This window comes from Dendrobates tinctorius, unplaced genomic scaffold (genome assembly GCF_039654945.1).
Source record: "Dendrobates tinctorius isolate UK_male_01 unplaced genomic scaffold, ASM3965494v1 ptg000016l, whole genome shotgun sequence".
Lineage (NCBI taxonomy): Eukaryota > Metazoa > Chordata > Amphibia > Anura > Dendrobatidae > Dendrobates > Dendrobates tinctorius.
The window spans coordinates 63040905-63064446 of NW_027361684.1; the positions used below are offsets into that span (position 1 = coordinate 63040905).

Sequence of the window (23542 nt, forward strand, 5' to 3'; positions counted from 1 at the left end):
TTCCTACATGTTTTCAAGATGTCCCACTCTACATTGCATAATATGCATATGAATGAGCGGTAAGATATAGGTAATTGTTCTTAAGGACATTTTACCTCAGCACAAGGTTTTTTTTTCTGCATTGTTAATGTAATTAGGTCTGTCTACTTTTCACCATGTGAATTTGGAGATAAGTTTCTCTTTTTGTTAGACCTGTTCAAACATGATAGGCAATTCTATATGAAATTCTGCTGTTGTATTTTATAAGGGTCTTGCACTTATTATATTATGATGTTGACATTATTTTAAGTGCGCTCTCTTCAGAATAATTTAATGTACTTGAAGCTTTGCTGCTTTTAATTAATGCCAAAAATGTGTCTACAATAATGATGAAGTACCAGCCATTCAATATTCAACTTTTGACTCAGGGAAACTCTTGCATTGAAAAAGGCAGCATGCGAATCTCCTCCTTTTATAATCATATTATAGGTGTAGTTTTTCTGCCACAGGGCTCCACAATTATTCATCTGCCTTAAAAACCCTTTAACACTTCATGATCAGTTGTCAATTGGTAAATAGAAGGATTCCCCTCTATCTGTCTAACCATTTTATGCTGTAGTCCATGTGACCTAACCAGTACTATAAATGTAAAGTTCATGTCGCTGATGGGGTAAAACATTCTGGATACCTGCACCTAGTACAAATGGGATCTAACAATGTGAGCTTACTGGATATTTTGCTAGTATATAGACAAATTTACAAGGCAATGGGCTTACCTCCACTGCCCCATCTAGCGGTGGGGGTAGGAAGGCCAAATGTTCATATTTAATATTTTTTTGGAAGGAATATTTAGCTATGTATGAAAAAAATATGAAACTTTGAGCACTTTAACTGCTATAAAGATATCAAAATAAATCAGCACAGAATTTTAAGCTTATTTAAAATGGTTGTCTCACAAATAAAGTACACTTTAAATATTAGATCTAACAATGAAAAAATTTCTGTCCTGAAATAATCTTATAAATTTGCCCCTGTGTAATGGATGTGTCCGACTATACAGGAACATGGTCGAACATACCACAGCTCCTGGTCAGGGATGGAAACACAAGAGCATACAGACATAGTATGGAATCGCAGCTAATTCTTTCTGTAAGGTCAATTTTTAAACAAGCAGTGAAATGTTTTTCCTTACAGAAACCAGCATCCTGTCCTGTCTGTATACTCTTTTGCTTCCTCCCCTGCCCAGGACATGTGGTATGATCAGACTTTGTTCCGGCACAGTCAGACACGGCCGTTACACAGTACATAGCAGGGGCACATTTATAAGATTATCTCAGCACTGGAGCATTTACACATCCAATTGTGAAAATTATTTTTCTTCCAAGATCTACTGAATAAAGTACACTTTGTCTGTGGGACAACCCCTTGAGGGAAAAAGAATAATGTATTAATTTTAAAATTTTTTGCTGATATTCAAACTGGAGGAAACATAATATTTTTTTCCCCTAAAATGCCTCACATTGATGAAACCATGCTAGGGCACTAAAATATAATTATAACTTATTGTTTTATCCCAAAATAATTAAGAGTATTTTCCCTCTTGTTTATGGAAATTAAAATGCTGTGAGGTATTATAATATTGATTACCTACACATTGGCCATCAATATCAGGTCCATTGGGAGGCCTACACCTGGCACCCTCATCAACACACTGTTAAACTCAGAAGTCAGAATGGTTTTGCTAAATGTCCATTTGAGCATGGGAAGAGAATGCTATCTCTAAATGCTGAAGCTATTGGTAAACTATGCCTCTATCAAATTCTAATCATTCATTTAGACAATCACTCATCAATACATTGGCCAACATGACCCAAAGAGCACGTTACGAAAAACCTTGAAAAGAGCCTGCTTACTGCAATTCACATAATTTTTTGAAACCTCTAGTCATACCAGATTTGGAAACAATGAAATGCAAAATGATTTAAAATACTTCTCTATGTTTCATTTGTAACTGATTGATTTACAAGTTCAATCAGTCAATTCTTGAAAGGCTGTCTGATGAGGTGAGCTCCCGCAGATAAAGTATCAAAAGAGAGCAACATGATGAGCCAAGAGAGGTCCTTTATTGATTATCCAGAAAGAGCAATCACATTTCACTTTACTAGGGAACAATATTCTTTTACTTTACCTAGGTATTCATAGATTAAGCATCCTTAAGTCTTTACTAAGTTCAAATACATATGGTGGGTGAATTCTGCTGCGTTTTTTTTTTCTGCGGTGTACAGTACCATAATATCTTATGGATATTAGAAACCGCAGTGCAGACGGTGCGGATTTTTCCGCGCGGCTTTCCTGCGGTTTCTAAACCGCAGAAAGAATTGACATGTCAATTCTTTCTGCGGATTCCGCTGCGGTTTGCCATCTCCTCCATTGTGGAGATGAAAAACCGCAGGGCAAAATCTGCAGGTAAAACCACAGGTCTTTTGACCTGCAGATTTACCTGCAGATTTTACAAAATCCACGTGGCCAAATCCGCACCCCAATCCGCAGCGTGTGCACATACCCTAAACAGTTGGGCATGGATTAACCTCTTTGTAATGTGGCTTACAGGCTGTAAACACTTTCTCCATGAGTATGTGACTTGTGAATTATATAATTGGGCTGAAAACTAAATGTTTATTAACTCATTCAGTACAGAATTTGTTTACATTTTATTACATTTGTACAAGAAATATTTTCCATAGACAGAGGCTTTAGGAGAGCTTGTTTCTCTGCAGGACAAATAACAGTTTTCTTTGGCATTATTTACCATGGCAGTAGTTGAATAGCCAGTAATAGAACAGAGCTGAGATTCTTGCTATTGCACAGGGAGTCCAGTTGTATGTAACAGCTGCCATCACACTGTAGATGGTGTTGTGGATGGATTTACTTTTGATTTGGGTAGATTTACCCCTGTGCATACTGAGGCCTGTCCTGATTAGACAGAGTCTTATTGAGCGCTCAAAGGAAAAGAGGAAGCTACACGTAGTTAGCAACAACTCATTCCAGCAGAACTCTGGAAACTTTATTCATATATGGTCTTTTATCAGTTCGTATAAAGGAGTGGTTACTCATTAACTTAAAGGCTTTACTTCTTAGCTAATTGGTCAGTTTAAATGCATGAACATATATGGGTGTCCGACCTGGGGTTATTTAGACACCACGTGATTTACTGTCCGGAGTCTTGCACTTGTCAGCAAGTCTCCAATATCGGCCGGACCACCTGGCCTAAGTTCCTCATTCCCTATGTCTGCTAGATATTTCTCAAATCACAAGACAATGAGATGACTGGGTAGCAGGTTATTTCCACCAACTAGTTATAAGGTTCAAACTGTGAATATGTATCTGTGTGCAGTATATATGAGTATATAGCAGTATATAGCCTATGTAAGAGTACATGAGTATATAGCCTATAGAAGGCAAGTGAGATCTATATGAAATACATATATATTTCCAGAACAATCCCCCCTTAGATATCACTTGCCCTAAAACCCTTCTCCTGGCCCAAAGCGCTGCAAATCTTTTATGCTGCCAGTGGACTGACATATGCCTAGTGCATACATCCTCCTCTGTACAGTTTTTTCGCAAATGGGCAGTCAGGAGATCTGTCCCTAAAGGGGGTGTTGTGCAATGTAATCAAAGTCTCTTAGCTAGCAGTCTATGCAGTCAGTGCATGTGTATTCTCCGTCAGGTAGGTAATTTATTCAGTCAGGGAGGTCATCCACAGCATCATTCCAGCTCAGGTGTATCTTCTGGTATGAAGGCCTTTTCCTGTAATGCAATGCGTGGATCCAGGTGGGGTTTTCTCTCCAGGTCGGCTGCGTCAGCACTTGGAGAAGAGCCATCGGATCAGGGATCGAGTGCTTCTCTTTACAGACGTTTTTTTCACCAACACTCAGCAGTCTCCTGACTTCAGGACATGCATACCAGGCACCGAATCTGGACCTGGCAATGAGGGAGAAAAACTCGAGAATGGACATTAGCAAAATTCTTGATAAATTCAATTACACGTGCAGACAAAGTATCATATTGCATTGTCAACTGCTAAGTAAAGAATACCCCTAAACTGGGTTTTTTACCCAAATAAAGTCTCATATTGGTGACAGCTTTCTCTGAGCCTACGGGAGTGTCTAATGCCAGGGTTTGTCTGTCTCTTGGGCAAATTTTTAGCATGCTGCTCTTAAGTGTCCCACCTAATCTATGGTGTGGGATGGTGAGTAGTGTGTAGGCCTAAGTCTGACCCTACTGCTGATCAGGTCTCTTGTGTTAGGTTTGCTGTGTATGCGGGTCCCTGATCACTTGCTATTGCTTCTGGAAACCCCATATCTGCACACTATTTTTTGAGAGTAGCTTCTTTGCAGTAGTCTTCGCCAACTGGTTCCTTACTGGGAAGTCTTCTGGCCAGACAATGTGGGGGAACTTTTCCTGCTTGTTCGATGTTAAATTTATCGGTGGCCAAACAGCTGCTGGGAATCTTCGCTGTTTAGGTGTGAGTTGAGTCCAATCAGGTCATTCATCTGTGTCTTCGATTCTGTGTGGGGGCCATGTGCCCATTGAACCACCATAGGGTACACACTTTGAAATAGACTGGGTCTGTCTTGAGGTAGACTGTTTGAGGTAGACAGTATGAGGTGGACTAGGCCTGTCTTGAGGTAGACGTTTTGACGTAGACGGTTTCTTGGAGCCCAGTGCTTTTGGCCTTCAGCATCCAGCTCTCCTTCTCCTCCTTCCGAGTCTGATCCTGTTACTTCTTGTACAGGTTTCAGGAAATCATATTGTCAGGTTTAGTGACTGGGTTGTGGTAATTGACATTCTTTGAGCTGATGGTGGGATTTTAGCTGAGGTTTCGTCTCTGTCCGTGCCTCCCTCTGTATGAAGACTCGGGTTAGACTGTGTCAGAGGAGGACTTGGGACTCTTTGCATTGGTACAGGTCCAGCCAGTATTCTCCGGGGATGAGGGGGAAGGTCAAACTGTTGTAGCCTTGGGATGCCTTCGGACTCATGCAGCTCGTCTCGGGGGGGCGGGGTAAGTGTTGCCGTGGACTGCTGTCCGTAGGACTGTGCTGGAGAAGAAGCTTCCCCACGAGAGGGTGGTGGAGGACAATCTTCTGGAATGTTCTCCATCAAATATGACCTTTCTGGTAAAGGTGGGCACCATTCTTCTGCCTCAGAATTCATATCCACGTCAGAGTCTTCGTCCTGGAAGTGATTCAGCTTGTTGACTGGTGGAGGAGGAGGCAGCACTTCTGTCCAATTCAGAGATGGCATCTTCAACGGTTTTCCCATTGACTTCTATTTGCCAGGTTTTCTCATCTTCAGTCGTCATGTAGTAGCCATCCGGCTCTAAGACCTCTCCCATTTTCCATATTGTCTTCCTCTGGCTGCTTCTTTGGCTGCCAAGTCTGCTGTTGATGCCCCGTGTCTCTACTGTGTTCAGTTTTCCGTGTGCCTTGGCCTTCAGCACTGCCACCACTTTTAGTAGTTGAAGAGCGTCCAGCAGGTCTCTGATGGCTCCATGGTGCTTCACGGTCGATCCGCTTGCTGTAATGAAGTTTCTTGCAGCCCAGATGGGTCCGAAATCAGGTGCCATGTCATGCGAGTACCTGGAAGTTTTCGTTCTTCGCAATCTGGCAGGTCTTTCGTCAGCTCTATCAGCTCCGTTTCTTGGGCTCTTGGGCTGACAACCTTCTGGACCACAGAATGTCTTGATTGCTGGTCGCTGCACATCCCGTATGGAACTTTCCTTCATCATTTGCAAGGCTGGAGCCATGTACGGTATCTTGCAGATTTTTCATCTGAGGGTCCGTATCCGCATCCCTCCTTGGGAGTGGGAGTAGAGACGGGTAACGGCTGAGAGCACTGAAGAGTGGTGGAGAGCAGCCTTGTCAGGAGGGCGTGTGCTGCGGGTATTGCTTTCATGCAGGAGGGTCCCCCCTTGCAACTGGATCCAGGCCAGCTGAGAGGTAGTCTAGAGGCCTCTGGTTTTCCTCCATGGGTCTGTTTTAAGCCTGGCCAGTAGCATGACCTTCTCCATCTTGGCCCTTCTTTTTCCGTTTTGGTCAGGACGGGATGGCTTCTCATAGTCAGGGAGGCCTAGAGTTGGCGCAGAGATTATGAAGTCTTTCAGTTTCCTGTACGAGATGAAGGTTGCAATGCGTTGATGCAATTGTACAGAAGCTGCATTAAGCCTGGAGCACCAGGGATCCAAGTTCTGCAGTACGAGACTAGACTAAGGAAGGACTGCATCTTTGGAGTTGTTGAGGGAGCCACCTTCTCCTCCTCGGCCCTCTGGTCATCTGTCAAGTGTTTCGTCTAGTGGGCGATACAGTGTCTTCAGGAACTTGCTTTTGACACCACTGGACTCTGTTTTGCAGAACTTACGTTGCTGCTCTGCCAGGCAGAGTAGAGGAGACATGGAAAGCGCTGTGCAGGTAGCGGTGTCGATGACTTCTGCATGCTCCGCAATCCATTTGGTGGGGACGGAGGGAAATGCTCTTGCGAGCTGTGAAAGGCTGTTCCGGGCCCTCTTGGGCCTCACTGTCCATTTGTTCTGCAACCCCCTTGTGCGTTTTCAGGAACTGGTCGTCCAGGTGAGGGGGAACATTGAGGGAAGCTTTGGGCAGATCCATTGCCGTGAGCACCGTTGCTGTGGCTGGCACGTTTGTCAGCAGAGTGTGCAGATCTGGCACAACTGGGGTTTCAAACATGGTTGCTTCGCTCACAGTCCTCAGGTTATGCACCATTCAAACTGGTCTGGTTCTCCTTTCACAGTCTTCCTCTTGATCGAGAGAAGCTGGGACCGCATGATGATTCCCGTGGGTGAGGTGGCTCAATCTGGCCTTGCTCTTCACAGTGCCGTGAGCGACTCCCATCTTCTGGCACAGGGCTGGCAGGAAACCAAACCGTTTGCTGGGGTCCTTATTTTTTGTCAGAGGTGACGTACAGCTGAGCTTTCTTGCTCTCACAGGGGGTCTTTTTTCTGGGGCATCTTCTTTACCAGCCAGCAGCAGCTCCTTTCACCCAGCTTGATTTCTGGTCAGCATCTTGTTAACTAATTTGAGGAGCTGAGTGGCTGTCTTCTGGTCCAGGGCCTGGATTAACTTCAGGGAGCACCTTCAGAATCTTGTCCAAGATGATCCTCTGGTGCTGGAGCCGGAAGCAGTGCAGCCATTCCACGAAGCGGGTGTGGTCCCTCTGGGTTGAGAGTTTTCCTGGCCCATGCCAAAGTTCTTAGGCCGTTTCTTGAACAGCAATTCCACTTAGACCTCCAGCTGGTCAGAGTCAGTTTAGCTCTGGGTGATGAGCTGCGGATGCTGGGCCTTCGGAGCGTCCGGGGTTGTAGACTTGAGTGACACCCGCACTGGCGCAACTTGAAGTCTCCCTTGGGCCATAGGCTTCTGGGTGCCATGTCCAGCACCTCCTTGGGTAGGCTTGCACCGGTTGTTCGAGCGAGGCTCTTGTAGGGCCACCAGCATGATTGATTCTTCTTGGGTCTGAGGTGGGGAAGTGGTCAAGGTCACATCTTCATGGGACACTTTGGTCACCTTCAGTTCCTGCAGTAGGTGTGCGCTCATCAGGTGGGGTGGGCAGGTCTCCACCGTAAACTGGAACAGGATGGAGTGTCCTGGCAGTGTCCTCATGCTTAGGGGCTTGCAAGCTGGGGAACGTCTGTCTTGACCTTTAATCCCCATACAAGACACGGAGTGTTCTGATAGACTGGTGGGGTCGGGGATTTTCACTTCTGACTGCACCAGTGTCCACAAGGAAAGATATGACAGCCCCCAGTGATTTGAGGTATTGGGTTCGCTGATGGGGTTTCACATGTCAGGGGCGTGACGTCTGGCGGACCTGGTTTGCCTCTGTCCTATGGACAGGGTTCTTCATTGTCTTTTGTGTTTCTTTCTTGGCCTACTCCTCCGCGTGATGACCTGGGTTGCCGGGGTGCTGTGCACTGGTTCCGGAAATGGCCAAAGTTGCCACAGTTGAAACACCTGACAGGTCTTCTGTCTCTGCAGGGTGGTTGCTCCTCCACGTCAGTGGCCATCACGGGAGGGCCTGTCCTCCGTACTCCTGGGAGGGACTCAATTCTTCTGGCTACTGTAAGCAGGACACCTACTGCTATTGTCCTGTACTCAGGCCTGGCCACTATCAGTAGTTTCTTGATTGGTTCTCTTAGTCCATGCACAAAGGCCTGTGTCAACATCTGTCCGTGTATCTGATCATGAATAGTGAAGCCTAAAATTTGGAATACTTGCCTCACTCTGCCATGAAACCTGTCTAGAGACTCTGTCTCAGCTTGTCTCATGTTATGCAGGCTGAGTGCTTGTCTGGTGTTGGCCCACTCTCTAAGCTGTTCAATTAGCTTTGATCCTGGTTTCCAGGAATGCACATCTAATTCTGATGGAAGCTTGAGGTGTTCCTTCATGATTTTAGAATACTGAACACCTGACTAGGGGTGAAGGGCACATAGTGTAAGAGTTCTGGCTCTATCTGCCCCTGCCTACTATGCAGCATAATCTCCTCTTCATGTTCATCAGAGGAGGAACTGTGCCACTGTGTGATTGTCTTTGTGTGTGTGTGTGTGTACTCCCCCCCCTTGAGACTGGAGCTCCGTGTGGCACATTGGATCTTCAGTCTCAGAGTTAGCAGGTGCAGTGTCTGATGGCCCACACCTCCCTTCTGCTATCTGTTGTATCGGGAGGGCACCTGTGTTGTCATGTGTGGGGAGTGATTCACTTTCTTCTCCCGGTGACATAACTGTCTCTTTAGAGAGAGTCCCCTGTGGAACTAGGGACACTCCATTGTCTGGATCTGGCACTCGGCCAGCGGGTGACGATAAACTGAGAGGTGGGTGGGAAAAAAAAAAGAAGAAGAAGAAAGGGTGGTGGAGATGGTGAAGACAAGGAGGAGGGAAGAGGAGATGGGTGCAGTGGATGAGAGGGATGAGAGGTGGGCGTTGGTGATGAAGATGGAAAGGGAGGAGAATTATGAGAGAGAAAAGGAGGAGGAGAAGGGATAGGAGGAGAGATAGGCGGAGGTGGAGAAGATAGAGGAGGGAGAGATGGTGAGGGAGGACGAGGTACAGGAAGGGAAATAGATGAGAGAGGGGAGGAGGTTGTGAAAATAGCAGAGATAGAGGAAGGAGGGAGATGGGAGGAGGGAAGAGTGAGGAGAGACGAGATGGGGGGCGGACTGCTTCCCCCCTGCCGTCACAGAAGGCATTCTTCGACCTGTGGTCCTCCTCAGACGGCACAGATTACTATGAAAACACTTTTTCCTACACGTAAAACAAAAAAAAAACAATCCTGTCTTGTTCACACTATCTGCTAGCACCTACTGCGCTGTTAAATGCTCTGTCACTTTAAGAAATGCAGACTGCAATTGAGCTCAACTAGCTACTTCCCTTTTTTCCTTTCAATACATTATGCCATTGTACAGCATACGGAGCTGCTCGTAGAAACTGACATGCTTAACTTTCTGAATAGCACCTACTTTGTCTGTTCCAAAAACTTCAAAAAAAGGTAAGTGATTAAACCTTTTAACACCTTGCAACCCCTTTTAACCTGCTTAAAAGGGAACAAAAAGAAAACAAGAATATGGAAAATCAAAAATTGGCAAGATAACACAGGAATTACCAAAGCAGGTAAAAATTCAAAATTCTTTTTTTTTTTTAACAAAAAAACTGGAAGAAAGAAGTGAAAACTAAAACTTAAAAAAACTGATAAAATATGTCACAAAAACGTGGAAGAAAAACTCGGAAGAAAAATTAAAAGAGATAAAAAAAGGAAAAATTTTTCTTTTTTTTTTTTCTTTCCTTAAAAAGATTTTTAAAGGATGAAACCCCCAAAAAATTGATAAAATCAAAAAGTGTATAGTATATAAAACTTTAAACCAACAATAAAAGGGTTAATGTAGAATGTAGAATGCAGGCACCCAATTTCCTCTTTTTTTTTTCCTTGTCTGAGTCTCTCAGTGAAATCTGAGAACAATGGGAAACAAAAAAAAACAGACTCAAAATGACCCAGCTTTCCCGAAAATTCTCATACTGCAGTAACAAAAGCCTCTACCAAAAATGCAAAATAAAAGATAAAATAGGGAAGAACAGAGTCCAAAATATAATCTGCTTCAGATCTTTGCAGAAACCTGCAATAAATTCACATATAGACGTCCGGGGAGAGAGATCGAAAGCCCTTCTGTGACACGTCAAACAGTTGCTGACAACCGGTAACTGCCAATCACCCATGGCGCTTTGGTTAGCACCGGGATGTATCACCCTCCGTCTGCTGGGAGACGGGAGCCGTGATATCCCATTAGATTATCACCCCTCCGTGTGCACCCGAGAACCGTGATAATCTCTCCAGTGATCAGTCTGTGATATCCCCCCAGTCTGCCGCATCCGCGTGTGTGCGGGGACTGTGGCAGCCGAGGGATTCACCTGTGATGCCTCCCTTAAGCTGACACCTCCGTGTATGTGTGCGGGGACTGTGACAGCTTTTTCAGAGGAAACCACCTGTGATATCCCGTCTAAGTCAAAACCTTCGCATGGTGCGGGGACATGATCTGACTTAGTTAGAGAGACTCAGTCTTGTTATCGGTGTCTCAGCAGCTACAAATCAAGTCACAGTCTCCACCAACTCTCTCACCCGAATCTCAGACACACATGATCACAGTAGACACTTAGCTTATCCCAGGGTTTGGATTTTCTCGTGGACTTTTCAACACTACCTGGGTTTGGTGACCACACTGACCGGCTAGAGTTGCTGACCCGGACTGGGCACAGGGAACATTCAGGTAAGATAACTAGATTTTCTTACCTTACTTATGGAGTTGCGCAACTCTCCGTTCCCATGAGCCAAGACCTTGGCCGGCACCTCTGTCCTCTCCGGTCAGCAGGATCCCCGTGAGTTTTCGTCCACGGCCTCGCTGGGCGCCACTTGTTGTGGATGGATTTACTTTTGATTTGGGTAGATTTACCCCTGTGCATACTGTGGCCTGTCCTGATTAGACAGAGTCTTATTGAGCGCTCAAAGGAAAAGAGGAAGCTACACGTAGTTAGCAACAACTCATTCCAGCAGAACTCTGGAAACTTTATTCATATATGGTCTTTTATCAGTTCGTATAAAGGAGTGGTTACTCATTAACATAAAGGCTTTACTTCTTAGCTAATTGGTCAGTTTAAATGCATGAACATATATGGGTGTCCGACCTGGGGTTATTTAGACACCACGTGATTTACTGTCCGGAGTCTTGCACTTGTCAGCAAGTCTCCAATATCGGCCGGACCACCTGGCCTAAGTTCCTCATTCCCTATGCCTGCTAGATATTTCTCAAATCACAAGACAATGAGATGACTGGGTAGCAGGTTATTTCCACCAACTAGTTATAAGGTTCAAACTGTGAATATGTATCTGTGTGCAGTATATATGAGTATAGAGCAGTATATAGCCTATATAAGAGTACATGAGTATATAGCCTATAGAAGGCAAGTGAGATCTATATGAAATACATATATATTTCCATAACAATGGCATGGACACAGATCTTGTACCTGATCCATCCATCTGACATATAAGTAGATTGTGCAGCAGTGAAGGGTTTGATTAAACTTCAAACAAGAAAACAAATTGTAGAGTTACATATTGAATGGCAAGGCACTGTAGAACACCAGCATTAAAATGGACCTGATGCACAGTAAACCTAGCTCCAGGAGCCGTTACCAGGCAGCTGCTACCATACAGAAAACTATAGGAATGTATACCAAGAAAAATAGATGTACAGGTTGAGAACATAGAGCTTGATTCATCAAATCTATTATGTCAGAACTGGCATAAAAATCTTTGAAAAGTCACAAAATGTTCATTTAGCTACAGGCTGCACTAAAATTTTGTGACCTCTGGTGTTCTCACCTTATTTTTGATCCAATTATAACAAAGCGGACAAAGCTGGGGTGTGGTGGGGGTGCAGCGATTAAGGCTCATTAAATTCATAGAATCATAGACTCGTAGAGTTGGAAGGGACCTCCTGGGCCATCTGGTCCAACCCCCTGCTCAAAGCAGAATTCGCTAAATCATCCCAGACAGATGTCTGTCCAGCCTCTGCTTGAAGACTTCCATTGAAGGAGAACTCACCACCTCTTGTGGCAGTCTGTTCCACTCATTGATCACTCTAACTGTCAAAAAGTTTTTTCTAATATCTAATCTGTGTCTCCTCCCATTCAGTTTCATCCAGTTGCTTCTAGTCTTACCTTGTGCAAAGGAGAATAAAGATGATCCTTCTACAATGTGACAGCCCTTGAGATATTTGTAGACAGCTATTAAGTCTCCTCTCAGTCTTCTCTTTTGCAAGTTAACATTCCCAAATCATGCAACCTTTCCTTATAAGACAGGGTTTGTGGCAAGTGGCAGCATTGACTTCACCAAAAATCTTACGCTAGCAGTGACTAGAGTTGGATATGTTGCGAGGTGCACACAGAGGCACTCACCATTTGTCCGACATTACTGTTTCATGAAAAAGCACATGTCTCTTCATTAATCAGGAGCATGCAACGCCACCACTTCTCCGCATCAAGACCGTTTTGAACAAGTCTTGATGTATCAAGCCCATAGTCTTGAGTTGATAAAAAGTAATAGTTAGACCAATCATAGAAAATTCAGACACACAAAAATACAGAATCTGGCACTACTCTAAAAAGACAAATTCAAATGCGCTCTTTGACCCGTTTTACCACATAGTAAATATTGATTGCTGTTTTAGAAACTTGTGTAAGCAATTAAAGGAATGGGTGCATTTTCTAAAAAAGAAAATCTATCAGACTTGTGCTTATTTACTGTAGTTTGTGTAACATACTCACTCATGCCCACAATTAACATGAGTGTTTACAAACTGTCACACACTGCAACTCAGAGGTGGGCACAGTGTTGGTGATGCAAGGGGGACCACATCTACCTTCAAAGCAGTTGAAATTGTGCATTATAATGAGATACTGGGTTGTATTGTCTTTGCTTGGGGTCCTATTCTCTGTGTGTCTGCTCCTGCCGCCATGCCAATGTTATGGGCACCTTATCTTAAGGAGAAGTCAATCAGTCAAAAACATTAATTGTCAATTATGGTTCTACTTACTGTCCAATGACTAGGGTTGGCCAGTGGGTCATTTAGTGGCCAATAGGTGTTTGCTTTTGAATATTTAAACCCCTTTCTGACATTCGGCATATATTTATGCCGATGTTGGACTCTCTCCCTCTGATGTGGGCTCCGGCACTGAGTCCACATCTTTCCTGGGACATGTCAGCTGTCTCATGGAGACCTCTATCATTGTCAGTGCCGTACTGCTGTGAGCACCACCCAGTGGTCGGCGCTCATATCAAGTGAGCAATTCTACTACATAGAGGTGATCTGACCATCGCCTCTATGTAGCAGGGCCGATCGAGTTGTGGCAGCTTCTAGTCTCCCATGAAGCATGCCAAAAGTAAAAAAAAGTGTTTAAAAGTTTAAAAAAAATAAAAGTTCAAATCACCCCCTTTCACCCCACTCAAAAATAAAACAATAACACTAAAATCAAACATGCCCATATCTGGTATCGCCACGTTCAAAATCACTCAATCTATCAATAAAAAAAAGGATTAACCTGATTACTGAACGGCGTGGTAAGAAAAAAGTCAAAACACAGCTACATTCTATTAAAATACAATAATGGGCAATCAAAAGATCGTATCTGCACAAAAATTGTACCATTAAAAAAATCAGCCCAGCATGCAAAAAATAATCCCTCACCCAACCCGAGACCACAAAAATAGAGATGCTACGGGTATCGGAAGATGGTGCAATATTTTTTTTAGGAAAGTATGGAATTTTTTATCACCACTTAGATAAAAAAGAACCTATACATGTTTGGTGTTTATAAACTCGTAATGACCAAGAGAATCCAAATGGCAGGTCAGTTTTAGCATTTAGTGAACCTAGTAAAAAGCTAAACAAAAAACAAGTGTGGGATTGCACTTTTTTGCAATTTCACTGCACTTGGAATTTTTTCCCATTTTCTAGTACATTACATGATAAAACCAATGGTGTTGTACAAAAGTACAACTTGCCCTACGAAAAAATAAGCCCTCACATGGCCATATTGACAGAAAAATAAAAAAGTTATGGCACATAGAGTCAGAGAACGGCAGAGATAGGGCATGATGTCGGGGGTTGGGGGGACCGGAGCTGACAGGGGCTGCCTGCCTGGGACTGGATACAGATAAAGCAGATGGCACTCACCTTCTTGGAGTATAATCTATCTGGCATGACACACTAAATACATCAGCAGCGATTCCTTCTGCCTCAGTTGAGGCATGGTTGTCAAAATGTTTGGAAAACTAAAGCAAAACTTGCTACTGGCCTGCCTTCTAATAAGCTCAGTGACTGTGTTCTGCTTGGGTCAACACACAATGGAATGCCACCACCGAATAGAGGAGCGCAGTCAGCCTGTCAAAATGGAAAGCCTTAAAGCAACACTAAGAATTGAGCAAAGAGCAAACTCTAGTTTTGCATATAACAAGGACATGCCATTAATATTTATTGGAGGAGTACCTCGCAGTGGAACTATACTAATGCGTGCCATGCTCGATGCCCATCCTGAGATTCGATGTGGAGAAGAGACAAGAGTTATTGCACGAATTTTAGCTGTTAAACAGATGTGGGCCCGATCTAGCAAAGAGAAAATCCACCTGGATGAGGCTGGAGTCACAGATGAAGTACTAAATGCAGCCATGCATGCTTTTTTTACTGGAAATAATAGTTAAACATGGAGAACCTGCACCGTACTTGTGTAACAAAGACCCTTTGCTTTAAAATCACTATATTATTTAGCCAAAATATTTCCGAATGCCAAATTTGTCTTGGTAAGAGATGGACGTGCTTCTGTGCACTCGATGATTTCTAGGAAAGTTACTATTGCTGGCTTTGATTTGAAAAGCTATAGAGATTGCTTAACCAAATGGAACCGTGCTATAGAGACCACGTACAATCAGTGCATTGAGGTGGGCTATGACAGGTGTATGATGGTGCATTATGAACAGTTAGGCTGGAGTCACACTAACCTGCGTAAAATACGGTCAGTATTTTACATGCGTAATACGGATGACAGACCCCTAAACAGTGCTTCGTATGTCATCCGTAATCAAGGTGTGGTCGCGTATTTTGCGCATGTCAGCATCCGTATGTAATCCGTATGGCATCCGTATGGTGAGATTTTCTCGCAGGCTTGCAAAATGGACATATAATGGAGCCCTATGACAGTTTTAATAAAGAAATGAAAGAATAGATATAGACACATAGAATGCATATATATATATATATATATATATGTATTCTATGTGTCTATATCTATTCTTTCATTTCTTTATTAAAACAGTCAGTGTGAGTTTACTGTATCGTGCACTGAATTGCCGGCTTTTCTAAAAGACACCGGGTGCGTATTTCTCGCAGGTCACATGTGTGCTCCGTGTGTAATCCGTATTTTTTGCGCACCCATAGACTTGCATTGGCGTACTACGGCCGCAGTACGCTGACAATCGCAGCAAGCTGCGAGTGGCACGGAGCGTAGGATACTGAGGAGAAATATACGCCTGGTGCGAGTGACCCCATAGAGAATCATTGGTCCGTGTCTAATGCGTGCTTTTTGCGCCTCTCACGCACCCGTATTCCTCGCCAGTGTGACTCCGGCCTAAGTCTTACATCCAGAAAGGTGGATGAAAACATTACTGAAATTCCTCACGATACCTTGGAATGATGTGGTGCTACACCATGAAGAGATGATTGGCAAAGCCAGAGGGGTATCCCTTTCCAAGGATGAGCGATCCATTGATCAAGTCATCGAGCCAGTGAATGTGGATGCTTTGTCAAAATGGGTCGGTAAAATACCTCCAGATGTTTTAAGAGATATGCCAGTGATTGCACCAATGTTGGCCAAACTAGGCTATGATCCGTATGTCAACCCTCCCAATTATGGAAAGCCAGATCAGATGGTTATTGATATAACATTAAAAACATCAGCCCAGCATGCAAAAAATAATCCTTCACCCAACCCGAGACAACAAAAATGGAGATGCTATGGGTATCGGAAGATGGCGCAATATTTTTTTTAGGAAAGTTTGGAATTTTTTTTCACCACTTAGATAAAAAAGAACCTAGACATGTTTGGTTTTTATAAACTCATAATGACCAAGAGAATCAAAATGACAGGTCAGTTTTAGCATTTAGTGAACCTAGTAAAAAGCTAAACAAAAAACAAGTGTGGGATTGCACTTTTTTTGCAATTTCACTGCACTTGGATTTTTTTTCCCATTTCTAGTACATTACATGATAAAACCAATGGTGTTGTTCAAAAGTACAACTTGTCCTACAAAAAATAAGCCCTCACATGGCCATATTGACAGAAAAATAAAAAAGTTATGGCCCTGGGAAGGAGGGGAGCAAAAAATGAAAACACAAAACCGAAAAAGGCTTTAGTGGTGTAAGGGGTTCAATTATATTTTTGTTCCAAACCATCGCCTGATATTCTAAAGCTTAATAGCATTGTTGAAATAACCTCTGTTTTCGATCCTGAATTGTACTTCGTTTATTGCACTTATTCACACTACAATTAATACTTATGTTTAAAAGTAATTTTAATTGTAAGAACACATATTTTTGGTATGTTTAATGTCTGTTTTTATAGGATCAAACTTCAATGGAGTTTTTCAGCGTACTTTCTAACCTGGCTATGTAGAATGTAATGAGATTATAAACTAGGAGATCAGAGATAAAATGTAGAACAGAGTAGCTATAGGCAAATCATTCCATCTCCCTTTTGAAATTGTCCCATATTAGATTGTAAGTTCCTAAAGGCATCCAGGTAATTGGCAAATAAACATGATTTGCAATGCACTGTCGTATTCTGCAAACCACTTTTGTGATTGTACTTTCCATAAGAAATATGATTTTATTTTTATTTTAAACAAATGTAACTCATCACATTGGAGCAAAGACTGATGGAATAATAACTGTGGTAAACCCTGTTATTTGTTATTGGCTGAACAGCTGATCAATATTATATTAAAGGGAAACCATGAAGAAATTTCACTGGTAGCGTTGTTCACTTAAAGGAGTTGTCCGACACTGATGGCTTATTTTTATAATGGCTTGTCCTTATCCTTATGGTTGCTATGGCTACAAGGAGGACTGAGAATGGCTTTCATGTCTGCCATATTCTTCCTACAATTCACTATGGAGAAAGCAAGCCCTCATATAGTTCTGTATTTTGAAAAGTAAAAAAGTTATGTCTTTCACAAAATGATGATGTAAAAAAATAAAATAAGCAATATAAGTTGGATATTACCTTAATCATTATATAATGTGCAGTGAACTCCAAAAGAAACATTATTATTAGTAGTATTATTATTATTGTTTATTTTTTTGCGAATGGCTTCTACCAAAAGTACATTAAAAAGTGATCAAAAAGTCTTTTTTACGTACCCAAAAATAGTAAAACCTATAGTTTCACTCTAAAGAAAAAAGTACTCAAATGACTAAGTTGCTGAAAAAAATGTAAGTCATTGCTCCTGGAATGAGGCAATAGAAAAGTTAAAAAAAATGATCTGTCTTAAAGACCTAAACTGGCTGTGAAACATGGAGTGTAAAGGTATATTCTCTTTCTAAGCTGTAGCATCTCAACAGGATTTGCCATTAGCATTATCATGAACTAAAAAATGTAAGGACATCTGATTTAGTCAATGGAGTAAAAACAGGCCAGTTATTCCAAGTATTTATGATTGGAGATGGGCGAACCCAAACAGAAATGTATTCGTACGGGATAGTCACAGAGAGATTTTTTTTCTTTTCTTAGCAGTTTGGGTATTCATTATTTTCAATGGGGTTTGGGTTCTGGTGAAAGTTTGGGTACTGTTCTGGTACCTAGACTGAACTGTCTGAAAAGTTTGGGCCAAGCAACAGAACCCGAACTTCCCCCGTTCACCCATCCCTATATATGGTTCTTTTTTTACTTAGCAAAAAAAATATTCAAAAATAACTTTTTAGAATTATAATGATAAAGAGAAACACAAAACAACACAGACAGAGTGTGGCATATACGATGTCATGTCCACATCTTCATTAAATCAAATCATTTATTATACGAAATAAAAAAGTGAGACACAGAATGACAGAATAATTCACAAGACACATTTAACCTGAGTCTTCCAATAAATAGAAAACAGATAGATATAGAAGCAAAGCAAGATTTTCTTGATGTGGCTAAAGTCAGCACGGATTCAATATGTCTTTGATGTTTAAAGGGCTGTGTGACATTTTGAAGTGTGGGATTTTTGTGCATTTTAGCAAATCATATCAAAAAGTAAGCAAAGTACAGTTTAAGTAGCAAGGGTCAAATCCCATTTGGTGATGTTTCTCTAAAGCCAAAAATTGTCACAGTTCTGACTGTTGGAGATTTTATTGATATGGATTCAAGATGCCAAATGTTCATAGTTTTCAGTTTTTTAGACTTTTCTAAAGTGACTTTCAGGGATGATAGAATATATTTATGAATATATTTACCAATGTTAACTTAAATAAGGGAGTTTGAATTTTTGAGAACCAAATATTTTAGAACGTTTTCAAGGATTTGAAAACAGACCAATCAGTGGCACTCCCCGTAGAACCTCCAATCAGGTCTGGTTGTTTGCGATAATGGATGTAACTTGGTAGCAGCTTTAAAGCTCGGCAAGCAAGTTAACACCATCCATGCATTGCGCAGGTGTTGAACTTGGTTGTTCAGAGTTTTTTGAGGAATTATTCTGATGGAATATAGGCTGAGCTGGATGAACAAATGTTTTTTTCGGTCTTGGTAACTATGTTAAGGATTAGAAAAACATTGCTTTTTTATAAAAAAAAACAGAAAAAAACGTATATCACCTCTCAACTTGTGTTGGGTATTGAAGCTTAGATCTGGTGTTTTGCATTTTTTTGGTTTTCTTTTTTGCACAGCAGTGTTTTCCTAATCAAGGAAAAAAGAACATGCTTAAAGTGGTATTCCCATCTCCAAGATCCTATCCTATATGTAGTAGGCATAATAATAATAATGCTATTAGCAAATATCTACATTTGGAAATGTAGTATTCTTCTTTTGATTCACTATATCACTTACCCTATCTGCAGGGCACTGCATGAGCTTAAGTATCCATTATTACAACCACTCCTTTAGCAACAGTTTTTAGTAGGTTAGCTGTTAATGTTTGAAGCCATGAATATCTATTCTACTGCAATGCCCTGCATACGGGGTAGGTGACATATCATATCAGAAGAACTATATTGCATTTCTAATTAGAGGTATTTGCTAATATTATTATTGTTACTCTCACTACTATATTGAGATAGGATCTTGGAGATGAAAATACCCCTTTAAAAGACAATTTCCTCACAACAGATTGTCATGATGTGTAAAATTGTCTAAGCGTTCTTTGTACATGTGTTCTAAAAGCTGAGTGAAGGCTGTTTCTGCATCTATAGAGGTAATGTAAGTGGCCATGAAAAAGCAGATGGAAAAATATATTATTTTTAATAACTTTTTAAAGTAAATATTTGCAAGCAATGCTGCATCTCAAGAAGTAGTCTGTCGATGTAGGAAAATATAGCTACAAAAAAGGCCTTTTGTGCTGTATTGTCATTATGGATATTTTGTAATAAGTATAAATAATATTCTACCATAAGGAGATTTCAATCGAAAAAGGTAGAAGTACAAGAAGGCAGAAGGTTTTATTTAGAATCGGTAAAAATCGAATATTCTCCTGTCTGGATGATTAATTCTTTTCTGAATTAAGTGGCTACATATAAAGCCTAATGAAAGAAGTGAGCAGTAAAAATATAGCAAGTCATAACAAAACATAAATTATCCTGAACACTCTCTTTTTCAATTCTCATTCTACAATTATATTTTTTCCACAATGAAGCGTCTATTTTACTTTCATTCTTTACATAAAAAAGTGTTTTCAAGGGATAAGTGGAATTGTAGTCAACCTTCATTTATTAAAGGGAAAAAGGTACACTGTTGCCCTCCTAATAAATGATGATCGATTGAGACAGCAATTTAGTATTTGCCGAAGCTTTTAATATTGGATCTTGAATTCTTTCCGTTTTCTGACCCTTGCGAGCAGCCTACAGAATATTCCATATCTGAAGCAAAGAGAAAAAAATGAACGACACTAGGGAACAGAAATCACCACTTAACAGACAAGGAACCAAATAAATTTGAACACCACGCAAAACATAGTTGGTATTGGAGCTTAACTGACGAGATCCAAGAAACAGTGGAAGAAAACAAGTAGCACTCTCCAACATAAATCAGATCCAATAGTCCTTTATTCACATAAGTGCCATGGACAGCAAGTGGACAAGCAGGACATGTGAGACATGCGAGGGAGAGAGAACAACGTCCGTTTCACGATTACTCGCTAATACAGGTCCAAGTGCAATAATCAACCTCAGGTCAATTCCGTTATAGGGGTCAAGACCTTAACAAATTATAACAAGCTGTGCAAACTTACACTGACATTCACAAATATAAAAAATACATAAAAACATATTATGATTACTACTATATGCAGAGTGCAAAAAATTATCAGAAATAATGGCATTAAATAGTGATTTATGCTGGTGAGTGCTACGTTTTTTCTTCCACTGTTCCTAGAATATTCCATATACCTGTCCATTTATAGGCATCCACTAAACCATAAATGGATCACTTTAGTTATTTTATCTTCCATCAACTACATGATTCCACCAGTATTAAAGTGCATATTTCAATTAGTTCTACCTGAAAAGGCACTCATTATAGTGTTATTGAAACTCACAGCTCTACCTTTTCAGGGAAAAATTCAGTTTGTAGTTCTTCCTTTATTTCTTTAGATGAAGAAATATTAACTAGATTAATTATAATAATAAGCATGAATGAGGTATATTTTGTTAAACTTTTATGTTATTCATAAATTATTCATGAATTAAGTTCTGTCATAAATAGTTGTGCAGAATTCTGTGCACTGAAGGTAAGGGGAATTTTAAAATCCAGCTGTCAATAATATCTTTTTTTTCACTACCTCCCTTGAAACAGCCAAATATTTAATTGGCTTTTTCAAAAGCTTTAGAAAAGGTAACCAGTAACCAGTAGAGAATGCCATAAAGTAAAGAAATAAGCATAACTTACTGAATCATCCACCACCTAATAGGCTATGCAATCATTTCCCAATCACTGGGTCTTCCATGAACCAGGTTTTTGGGTATTCTCATGTGAATGGAGTGATGGTTGATCATGTGCACCTCCACTCCATTCATGTTTAATGGGACCATCGAAAATAGCTAAGCAAAGCATTTCCTTGTCTTCCACATTCCCATTAACAATAAATGGAGCAGAATTGTGAATGATCAATCACCACATCATTAACACGGGGCTTTTTGGTTCTTGAGTCAGTAGGGTTTCCAGTGGTATGATCTACAGGCATCAGGAGTTATCTCCTATTCTGTAGATCAGTGTGTCCTAACATTGCTTATCCTAAAAGCTATATTCAGCTCTGTCAGATGGTCTTTAGCCACATCTTGAGTCCTCTGAGTAGTGATACCCAATGCCCCTATTACCAATATAAAGACAGCCAAAGCTACCCCCACAGAAGCACACTGTGAATCTGCCACCCTGTCTTATAGGCATCATACTTGCACCTTACTTCCCACCTTTCACCCATTTGATATTCTTGCATCAATCACTCCCACCACACTACCGTATCCAGCTTCAACCCCTCCTATATCTGATAGTATCATTCTTTCTCCAGCCTAACATATTTATTTCACCACATCCATGGCCAGTATATGCACATCCAGATCTTCTCTACTGCGTGGGGTTACACAGAAAGGTCATCATCTGAAGACGTTCTCTTCATAGCTGTTTGTTAGACCTGGTTCTAATGTACCAAGCTGGCAGACAGCCATGAACCACACAATATGGGTTCACGAGCCACATGTGGCTCCCAAGAAACAGAGTGAGGACCCCTGCTGTAAATAAATGATAACTTCTAAATAATTAAGACCTCTTTAAAAATTATCTATTCCTTGTTAATACTTGAGGTTAAATTATGGCTTCTTGCAGCCACTCCTAGTGGAGCTTGTCGAAATGTTGTATGGCCTTTTACTTCATGATTCATGGACGATTAACCCTATTTATTTTGTGTACAATTGCTAATAAATATATTGCAAATCCGGCACAGAGTTTATTTCTATTACAGTAGAATATCAATAAAGCCATAAATTAGTTTGTATTAATTATTATTATTATTATTTATTATTATAGCGCCATTTATTCCATGGTGCTTTTACGTGTGAGGAGGGGTATACATAATACATACAAGTACAGTAATCTTAAACAATACAAGTCATGACTGGTACAGGATGAGAGAGGACCTTGCCTGCGAGGGCTCACAATCTACAAGGGATGTGTGAAGATACAGTAGGTGAGGGTAGAATTGGTCGTGCAGCGTTTTTTTCTTTGAAAAAATTAAAAGAAATGTGATTTAAACAGAGCACTTGTCTGGATCCATTCAATAAAGTTGTGTATCATGTGTTTTACTTCCAATGCAGAAGTGATTTCTGATCCAATTTTTACTTTGAGAAATGTCAGATTTCTGAATACATAGAGTATTTTGAATTTGGTGAATTGGTTTGATAATAATCACAACAGAGTTTAAAGATTATTTATTTTTGCTAAGCATTATTTTAGCTCAAGTTTATGAATCCATAATTACATATCTTTTCTCAGGAACATTGCTCCTTTGCAGTGGGTCATAAATGCATAAATTATAGACTCTTAAGACTTGTTGACACATAGCATTTATGCCGCATTATTCCAGCTTCTGGCCGGCGTTCATAGGTGATCGTGATTTTTGATACACATAGCAGGGCCAGTAAAAAGTGAAAAAAAAAGTTTTTTAAAGGCTGTATTGACAGAAAAATAAAAAAAGTTATGGTTCTGTGAAGAAGGGGAGCAAAGGACAAAAACGCAAAACAGAAAATTGCAATGTGGTGAAGGGGTTAAGAATTTTCAATATTCACTAGTTATCTCTATGGACAATGACCATGGAACAGGTGATAATGAATGAACACATTTCAGTGCAGTACTTTTGTATTGTTTTAGCTTATATAAATATGTATTGTTTGTGCCACAATCGTATGTATGTTTATACCAAGTAGAAAAGTATGAACCTGATACTCTAACTCATTAAGAAATGGTATAGCCACTAAAATTAAAATACAAACTCACCTATAGTAAAAAATTGGAGTGACAGATATCCCACTCAACACCTTTAATGTGATTCTGGTATTATGTTCATCCAAGAGAAGAAGCACCAAAGAGAACCAAATAATAAAAGATATGACACTTTAGTGATATGTGCAATGCAGTATCTCCAATGGTATAACCTGGAAACTAAGTATGTCCAGACTAGGAGAAAAGGACAAGCGTCCAAGAAGG

At 40.9% G+C, this 23542-nt stretch overlaps 1 protein-coding gene and 1 pseudogene across 1 annotated transcript in view; both read left to right on the top strand.

Moving 5' to 3' along the window:
• IL1RAPL1 (interleukin 1 receptor accessory protein like 1) overlaps nucleotides 1–23542 on the top strand; it is a 2193655-nt gene that overhangs the window by 1489682 nt on the left and 680431 nt on the right. The gene's annotated exons all lie outside the window — the stretch shown is intronic.
• LOC141078427 (protein-tyrosine sulfotransferase 1 pseudogene) lies at nucleotides 5176–16145 on the top strand (annotated as a pseudogene).